Source organism: Panicum hallii, chromosome 5 (assembly GCF_002211085.1).
Source record: "Panicum hallii strain FIL2 chromosome 5, PHallii_v3.1, whole genome shotgun sequence".
NCBI lineage: Eukaryota > Viridiplantae > Streptophyta > Magnoliopsida > Poales > Poaceae > Panicum > Panicum hallii.
Window position 1 is genome coordinate 13,006,489 of NC_038046.1, and position 9,126 is coordinate 13,015,614.

The window sequence follows — 9,126 nt, forward strand, 5'->3', positions numbered from 1 at the left end:
AGCATAAATCGGAAACAGCTTCACCAGATACTTTGTGGATAAAGCTGCTAGCAAAATATCCATTTAGCATAGCTTCAAGTGAAGCTTTTCGTGAAACCATCCGTGAAACCATCCATGAAGCTGTGTTAAAAAAAGCTGAAATATTATTTAGTTTTTTCTTAAACTACATGCCCAGTCCATTATTACTCATGGATACTTTTAACTCCTAGTCACGAACACATGCTACTCCTAGTCACAGCCCCGCAAACGCAACGGCAACGAGCGCACTGCCGCGCGTGCTCGAGTTAAGATGTGACCTTGGGCCGGGCCACCAGCAGCGCTCAGTCGGCGGATACGCAGTGCGCCGGTCCGGGCCCGCTCGCCGTTCAGTCGGCGGCTCCGGGCTTTCAAATCTACTACGCGCTTATGGGCCGAAACTGCCGGAGCTCGATCGTTCACGCTGCCGCCCGTGCAGGCGCGCAGCCAGCCGTTCTGAAGTCGAGCCCTCGCTGTATGCCGCTCGACGCAGTGGCGGGCAGCAGTTGCCTCAGGCCACCGGCGTCTCCGCCGGGCTGCGTCACCGCCTCACTGGTAGCCTCGCCCCGAAGGTGAGGCTTATCTCCCATCTCCTTTTGTTGCCGTTAGTGCTAGTGCCTCTGGGGATTGGGGAATTATGACGAACACCCTGGGGGCACCGACGAGCCTGCTCGATGTTTTCATAGTTCCAACTGCTGCAACTGCTAATCTTTTGTGCAAGGATAATGAACGGCTTGGCTCAGCCTCATGAATATGATGCTCTCTGTAAACACCTGGTAATTTTTCCACTCATTAATGCCGTGAGTGTATGTCAGTTTGTCATAGTACTGGTATATTTAGATACTTATGCTGCAACTTGCTAGTTTTATCAAATAGGAAAAAAAATTAACATCAGATAGGTCATAGATGCCTTTTTCGGCTACATTGTCACACGTTTCACTTGTTCAAACACCTGTCACAACATTTTGTACATATCCTAGATGAGGGTAATGTGCTTTATTGGAACTTTGAGTTTGTCCAAAGCCCACCACATGACATTCCTTGGTATTTCATCATAGCCCTTCTTCAAGTCAATTAAAACCATTTGTGGATCCTTCTTATGCTCCCTATGCCTCTCTAAATTACAATTGAACAAAATAATATATCTACATTTGTCTTGAGATGGACTCATAGAACAAAGAACTGACTTGCTTTTTAGCAGCCACTCCTTTTCTTACTTTCAAAATTGTTCCAGAATTGAACTCATTCTTCATTTTGCAAATTGAAACATTGTAGCTTATCACAGATCACCATGAGTAGGCAGGATAATCATCTTGGTCATCACATGTGTTAGGCAATAGAATATGCCGCAGTAAATCAGGGATTAGTTGCTATAGTTAGCAGATGTAAATCAAGGGAATTACCCTTGCCTTGTAAAGCAAGGCCAGCCGGCCCTATATAATAGAAGGCGCCCCCTCCCATTGAGGTGTGGCCAATTGCCCCACATTCTAATCTTCTACATGGTATCACGAGTTCAGGTCCCGATCCCGATCTAATCTCGCGATCTCTCCCCTCAGCCCCCTCCCTCCCCATGGGAACCGATTCAGACCTCTCTTCTGCCACCAGCGGCGCTCTCAAAAGCGATGCTACCCCCGTGATCTGCCCCTTTGCCACCATCAACATCAAGCTCCACGTCCCCATGACCCTTGAATTGAAGCCCTCTAACTTCACCAAGTGGTCGACGGCGTTCCAGGCCACCTGTGGGAAATTCGGGCTGCTACATCATCTCGCCACCGCCTCCACCTCGCACTCCGACGAGACCTGGCTGCAGGCTGACTTCTGCGTCCGCGGATGGATGTACAACACCGTCTCCGACGCCGTCCTCAACCTCGCCATGACCGACGACAAGCAGACGGCGAGCGCCCTTTGGGCGGCCATCGGCGTGGTGTTCCAGGCGAACAAAGCTCCTCGCGCCATCTTCTTGAATCATGAGTTCCACTCGATGACTCAAGGGGATCTGTCCATTGACGCCTACTGCGTTCGCATGAAGGAGAAGGCCGACGAACTGCGCGACGTTGGGCAGCCCGTCTCTGAACCCAACCTCGTCCTCAACCTGCTGCGAGGGCTCAACGAGGTCTACTCCAACGTCGCCGACAACATCGCCGGGATGCAGCCCCTCACCCTCGCTGCCGCCCGGCACCAGCTCCTCCTCAAAGAGCTGCGCCTGCAAAACGAGGAAAAAGTGCGCGCCACCACCGCCCTCCTGGCTGCTGCCTCCTCTCTTGGCGGTCACCAACAGCAGCAGCTGCAGGGCGGCCGGCGCCCTAACACCAAGAAGGGTGGCCAGCAGCCCTTCCCAAACTCCTCCGGCGGCACCTCCAGCAGCACCAGCACCAACAAACGCGTTCCCTGGGGCTTCAATCCCTGGACCGGCGAACGTGTGGCCCCTGGAGAGCGCGTCACCCCTCCTGGACAGCGCCATCAGGGCGGTTCTGGCGCCCCTGGAGGTCCTGGTGCCCAGGCTGGGCGCAACCCGGGCATACTAAGGCCTTCCCCGCAGGCCAATACCGCCTTCGCTCCGCTCCAGACCTCCTCTAGCGGCTCCAACACCTCCACCAGCACCTGGGATGCAGCCGGCCTCATCGCTGCCCTGCAGAACAGGCAACTGCAGGGCGACTGGATAGTTGACTCCGGCGCCTCCACGCACATGACATCCTCAGCTGGTATGCTTACCCAACGCCTCCCCCCCTCCATCTCCTCAATAACAGTAGGTAATGGCACCAGCATTCCTGTTACGTCTAGAGGTCATTCCGTCCTTCCTACACCTACCACAAATTTCGCTCTTAATAATATTCTTGTCGCACCATCCATAGTCCGCAACCTGCTGTCCGTCCGTCAATTCACTCGCGACAATAGTTGTTCCTTTGAATTTGACGCACATGGTTTTTCTGTTAAGGATCTCAGGACGGGACGCGTGATTCTCCGCTGTAACTGCAACGGGGACCTATACACCATGCCTCCCTCCACAGCTGCCGCTCCACCTCATGCTCTCCTGGCTGTTTCGTCCACTCTGTGGCATCAACGTCTCGGCCACCCTGCACCCGCTACTCTAGAACGCCTTAATAAACTGCATGTTGTTTCCTGTAATAAAGTAGACCGCTCCCTATGTCACTCATGTCAGATAGGCAAGCATACGCGTCTACCTTTCAGTTCTTCGCAGTCCATAACTCATGCCCCTTTCGAACTGGTTCATTGTGATGTTTGGACTTCCCCCATCAACAGTCTGTCTGGTTTTTCATATTACTTGGTATGTTTGGATGATTATAGCCACTACTGTTGGTTTTTCCGCTCCGAAAAAAATCAGAGGTCCACCAACACTTAGTTGAGCTTGCTGCGCTCGCCAAAACACAATTCAGCTCTCCCATAAAATGTTTTCAGGCTGACAACGGGACTGAATTCATCAACACTGCCACCACCAAATTCCTCGCTGCTCAAGGCACTCACCTCCGCTCCTCCTGTCCCTACACATCACCCCAAAATGGCAAAGCCGAACGCATCATCCGCACACTCAACAATTCCATTCGTACCATGCTCCTCCATGCCTCCCTACCTCCCGCATATTGGGCCGAGGGACTCCTGACGGCCTGCTACCTCCATAATAGGCGCCCATCCTCCTCCATTCAGCATGACATTCCATACACTCGTCTGCATAATCAGCCGCCAACCTATAACCATCTGCGTGTTTTTGGGTGCCTCTGTTACCCCAACATGCAAGCAACCTCCAAACATAAGCTTGCCCCTCGCTCCACGGCATGCGTCTTCCTCGGATATCCCCCCTCGCACAAAGGTTATCGCTGCCTCGACCTATCGACACGTCGCATCATCATCTCTCGCCATGTCATATTCGACAAGACCGCTTTCCCCTTTGCAGCCACCTCAGACGCCTCCTCCCCCGCCTCCCACGACTTTCTCCTCGACGACGATATGGTTTCGGTGCCTTGCTCTACTGTTGTTGCAGGTGGGACTTCCTCCTCGACGCCCGTGGTCACTCCATCCCCCTCGGATGTTGAGCAGCCACCACCCGACGTTGCGACATCACATGGATCGCCTCCTTCGACACCAGGCGGGCATGGTCACGTGCCCCCGCCTGGACCCAGCGTGGTCCCTTTTCCACGGGTCTACGTCCGCCGCCCCCGCCCCGAGCTGTCCGAAGCGGCGGCAGCCCCGGCAGCCCCTCCTGACGCCCCGACACCACCGACGGCGCCCTCACCGGCACCGGCGGCATCGCCTGCTCCGCCACCACCGCCACTGCCGCCCCGTACCACCAGCAACGTGACGGGTGCCATCCCTCGCGTTAGCTATAAAGGGCTGGCGGCCACTACATCTTCCTCACCATCGCCGATTCCGATGAACTACCGCAGCGTGCTGGCCGACGCCAACTGGCGTGCCACGATGATGGATGAGTACCAGGCCCTCGTCGACAACAACACCTGGCAGCTCGTTCCGCGCCCCCCCGGCGCCAACATCGTGACGGGGAAGTGGATCTTCCGGCACAAGTTCCATGCCGATGGGTCCCTCGCTCGCCACAAGGCTCGCTGGGTTGTCCGAGGCTTCTCCCAGCGCGAGGGCGTCGACTACGACGAGACCTTCAGCCCGGTTGTCAAACCGGCCACCATACGGTCTGTACTCAGCATCGCCGCGTCCCGCACCTGGCCGATTCACCAGCTGGACGTGAAGAACGCCTTTCTTCACGGCCACCTCGAGGAGACCGTCTACTGTCAGCAGCCGCCAGGATTCGTCGACCCTGGTGCCCCAGACCACGTCTGCCGTCTGCAGAAGTCCTTGTATGGACTGAAGCAAGCTCCGCGGGCCTGGTACCAGCGCTTCACCACCTTCATCCGGCAGCTCGGCTTCGTCGCCTCCACCTCCGACACGTCCCTTTTCATTTTACGAGAGGGGACGAGCCTCGCCTACCTACTGCTGTACGTCGACGACATCGTTCTCACCGCCTCGTCCTCGGCCCTCCTTCAGCGCATTATGACTCGGCTGAGCTCCGAGTTCGCCATGACGGATCTTGGCGCCCTCCACCACTTCCTCGGCATCGCTGTCACACGCTCCTCAGATGGCCTCTTCCTCTCCCAGCGACAGTACGCTGTCGAGCTTCTTCAGCGCGCGGGCATGGCTGAGTGTCATCCGACACCGACACCTGTTGACACTCACGCCAAGCTATCCGCGACCGACAGGGTTCTACTGTCAGAGAAGGACGCATCTGAGTACAGGAGCCTGGCAGGGGCTCTCCAGTACGTGACGCTGACTCGTCCTGATCTGGCCTATGCTGTTCAGCAGGTGTGCCTCTTCATGCACGCCCCGCGCGAGCCTCACCGTGCGCTTATCAAGCGCATCCTATGCTTCGTCCAGGGGACTCTCTCCTCGGGTCTTCACATTGGCACCGGCTCTGTCGACACGCTGACTGCCTACTCTGACGCTGACTGGGCAGGCTGTCCAGACTCTCAACGATCCACCTCCGGCTTCTGCGTCTATCTCGGCGACAATCTGGTTTCCTGGTCCTCCAAGCGCCAGACCACGGTGTCCCGCTCCAGCGTCGAGGCAGAATATCAGGCCGTGGCTCACGTTGTGGCCGAGTGCTGCTGGCTTCGACAGTTACTCCAGGAGCTCCACATCCAGCTGCCCTCCGCCACCGTTGTCTTCTGCGACAACGTCAGTGCCGTCTACATGACGGCCAACCCCGTCCACCACAAGCGAACGAAGCACATTGAGATCGACATTCACTTCGTCCGCGAAAAGGTGGCCCTTGGTGAGATTCAGGTTCTCCATGTGCCCTCCTCTCACCAGTTCGCCGACATCATGACTAAAGGGCTTCCGATAGCACTCTTTCGAGAATTTCGATCCAGCCTTTGCGTCCGGGAGCCTCCCGCTTCGGCTGCGGGCGGGTGTTAGGCAATAGAATATGCTGCAGTAAATCAGAGATTAGTTGCTATAGTTAGCAGATGTAAATTAAGGGAATTACCCTTGCCTTGTAAAGCAAGGCCAGCCGGCCCTATATAATAGAAGGCGCCCCCTCCCATTGAGGTGTGGCCAATTGCCCCAAATTCTAATCTTCTACAATATGCCAATAGAGATTTTACAATGTCATGAATTGAAGGTCTGCTGTTTCTTTCTCCAAGACAAGCTGTAGCAACTTTCGACATTACCGATGCATGCTCAAGATTAAATTGACCATACAGTCTTTGATCTACTATATCCTTGACATCTGCACTCTCCAGATACTGTTTCAAGACCTGCACAAATTGTCTAACCTCGACATCTGTCCCATCTACCGATACCCCACTCGAGATCCTACTTCCTGTCACAATCTCAAGAAGGACAATACCATAACTGTAGACATCGACTTTTGCGTTGATTGGGGAGTTTAACGCCCATTCTGGTGCCATGTAGCCTATTGTTCCTCTCATGTGGGTAGGGCTTTACATCACAATGAATTACCCACTCAAGGCACTCATGATGTAGGTAGGCCAAACCTCTTGCTGCCCCTAATGCTATTTTGAATCGCTGGCTCCATGCAATTAGTCTCTCACTGCTTACATTGCCAAATAGAACCTGTCAAGTGATTCATTCTCCACATACTCATACACTAGTAGTTTGTGTTGACCCTCGGAGCAAAAACCCCACATCCGTACTAAATTCATGTGGTTAATCCTTCCAATTATACTCATTTCTGCCCACAATTCCTCCTCACTGTGTGACAAGTTTGTTAGCTTCTTCACTGCTACTACTCGCTTATCTTCAAGTATTCCTCTATAAACAATGCTAGAGCCCCCTCTTCCGATCTCTTCCTTGAACTTTCCAGTTGCTTCCCTTAACTCTCGATATGTGAACATCCTGAATTGGTTTGTTACCATCCTGTAGCCTGCCTCCATTGACTTGGGAATGTTTTGCTTGCTGGAAAGGAACCACCAGCTTGTACCAGTAAATAGCAGTACTAGGGCACCCAGTATTGCTGCAAACACATAATAAGTTGTCCAATTTTTATCAACACTGTTAATGCCATACATACTTGAAGATCCTTCTACAATCTCAGGAATTTTCCGGTTGCACGTGAGATGAGAGTTTTTGGAGACTAATGATGTTGATATACCCAAATTCTTTGGTAGTTTTATATAGTTGTCACCAGAAAAATTTGGGTACCTGTAGCCATTGAAGAGGACTTTGGTGTAGCAAAGTCCGCGTCCTGTTTTGTATGTAAAACCAGCACATGAACAAATCTCCAAACAGGTCTTCTTGCAATCTTCTAGTGAAACAGACTGGTTATAGGTCCGATCAAAACCATAAAAGTCAGTGTGTGGGAGCTTGATAAACTCAAAATCTTCTGCTTTGTAACTCCCGTTGCAGATTTTGCTGAATTTTGGCCGGCAACCTTTGTTCCAATTATGTGGGTCACTCATCTCATATCCCGGGGGACATGAGCAATGGAGGCTTGGCCAGTACTCACATGTCCCATTCGGTCCACATAGCCCATGCACATCACACATTTTTGCTATCGCCACCCATGAAACTATCCAACTTCCACTTGATGCATTCAAGCTGTACATTCTGAGGTTTCCATCATAATCAATTGTCAGCCTTCTCTTGGTTTCAGTGCCCCAATCAGAAGACTTTACTTTAAGCAAATCACTTGACTGAAAATAACCTTCAGCATCGAGGACTGTAATTCTGGAGCTATTGTAGTTTGTCCTCCCATTTTGGAACACAGTGTATTCTGCACTTGGCCAGTAGATGCTTGATATATCTGGCCCATCATACATGAGGCGGAGCACATTGTCGTTGTCAAAATAGAGGCTACTGTAACCATATACTAACCTTGTTCCTTTGGTTAAGGGCTGAAAAGGAAGCAATGTATCAGTTGGTGAAGAGAAACTTCCCCACAAAATTTCACCATTGCCATTTTTTACGACAAGGTTGCTGGTGTTGAGAAGGACAAGTCTTGTGCCCTTGCCAGAGCTCGTATTGCTATCCCATGTCACGGTGCCATTGACATCAGTCAGGACCAAATTGCCATCATGGTTCAGCAAAACCGTGGAGACCCGGCCATTTACAGGGGACTTGGGATTTGCAGACCACACTCTGGTCTTTTCCACAGTGTTGGTGAACCAGATGGAGAAGGAGAAAGCATTCCTTCCAACTTCATAGAAGCCACATGAGAAATCACCATTTTGTGAGGTAAGGAAGGTTTCTTTGTACTCTTCTACAAGTAAGGAGGAGCCCCTACTTAGCATTGGCAGGGGTGAAGCATCTGAGCCTGGAAGAATTTGGAGCAATGGTAGAATGATGAGAGAGAGGAATGTGGCCATTTTTCGTGGGTGAGAGATATGCTTGGTTCTTCCATTTATGAACTTATTTAGACCTAATCTAGCTCCCACTTGTTGCCTAGGCACTTTCTTGGAGTCAAATTTGAATTCCTGCTTCAACTTCTTACTTCAACACCTAAGCCAGAAATATCTAGGTATTTCTTCAAGCAGACTGTCCCATCCTAGTCACCCATGGTGGTTTTGGGGTGATGTGATTGAATTAGTGAATTATTTAAGTTCCCCTTTCAAAGGCTGATATGCTTAATTGACTCGATTTGTGAGTGCAAATAAATCAGTTTCCTTTTGTTTTAGGCAAAATAGATATTTTGGTCCCTCAACTTTATCCCAAGGGTCAAGTTCGTCCATCAACTTTCAAATTGGCCAATATAGTCCCTCAACTTATATTTTGAGGTCAAACACATCCTTATGCTGATATTATGCTCCATAATAACATGAGATAAATGTAAAAAAGTCTTTTTTACCCTTGGTTCATTTTGCCCCTTCTCAATTTCCACTGTTTGTATCACCGTTCGCTCAAGTTTCCGCAACATTTTATACATGGTACGTAGTTATGCAAAAAGTAGCTTTAATTTTACTCTCCACATATCCGCAATACAATACGATGCATGGATAAATAAAATTCTATGTTGCAAATTAAACACTTGTGGTGTTAAGCTCCTAAATAAATTTAGAAGGGGAAGGAATCAAGGGCAAAGAGGTCTTTTTGCATAAATCTCATGTTATTATGGAGCATAATATGAGCATG

The 9,126-nt window shown here is 51.1% G+C and overlaps 1 pseudogene; it reads right to left on the minus strand.

Moving 5' to 3' along the window:
• Window positions 1-1,301: 1,301 nt before the first annotated feature.
• Window positions 1,302-8,363, minus strand: LOC112895346 (annotated as a pseudogene).
• Between the last annotated feature and the right edge of the window lie 763 nt (window positions 8,364-9,126).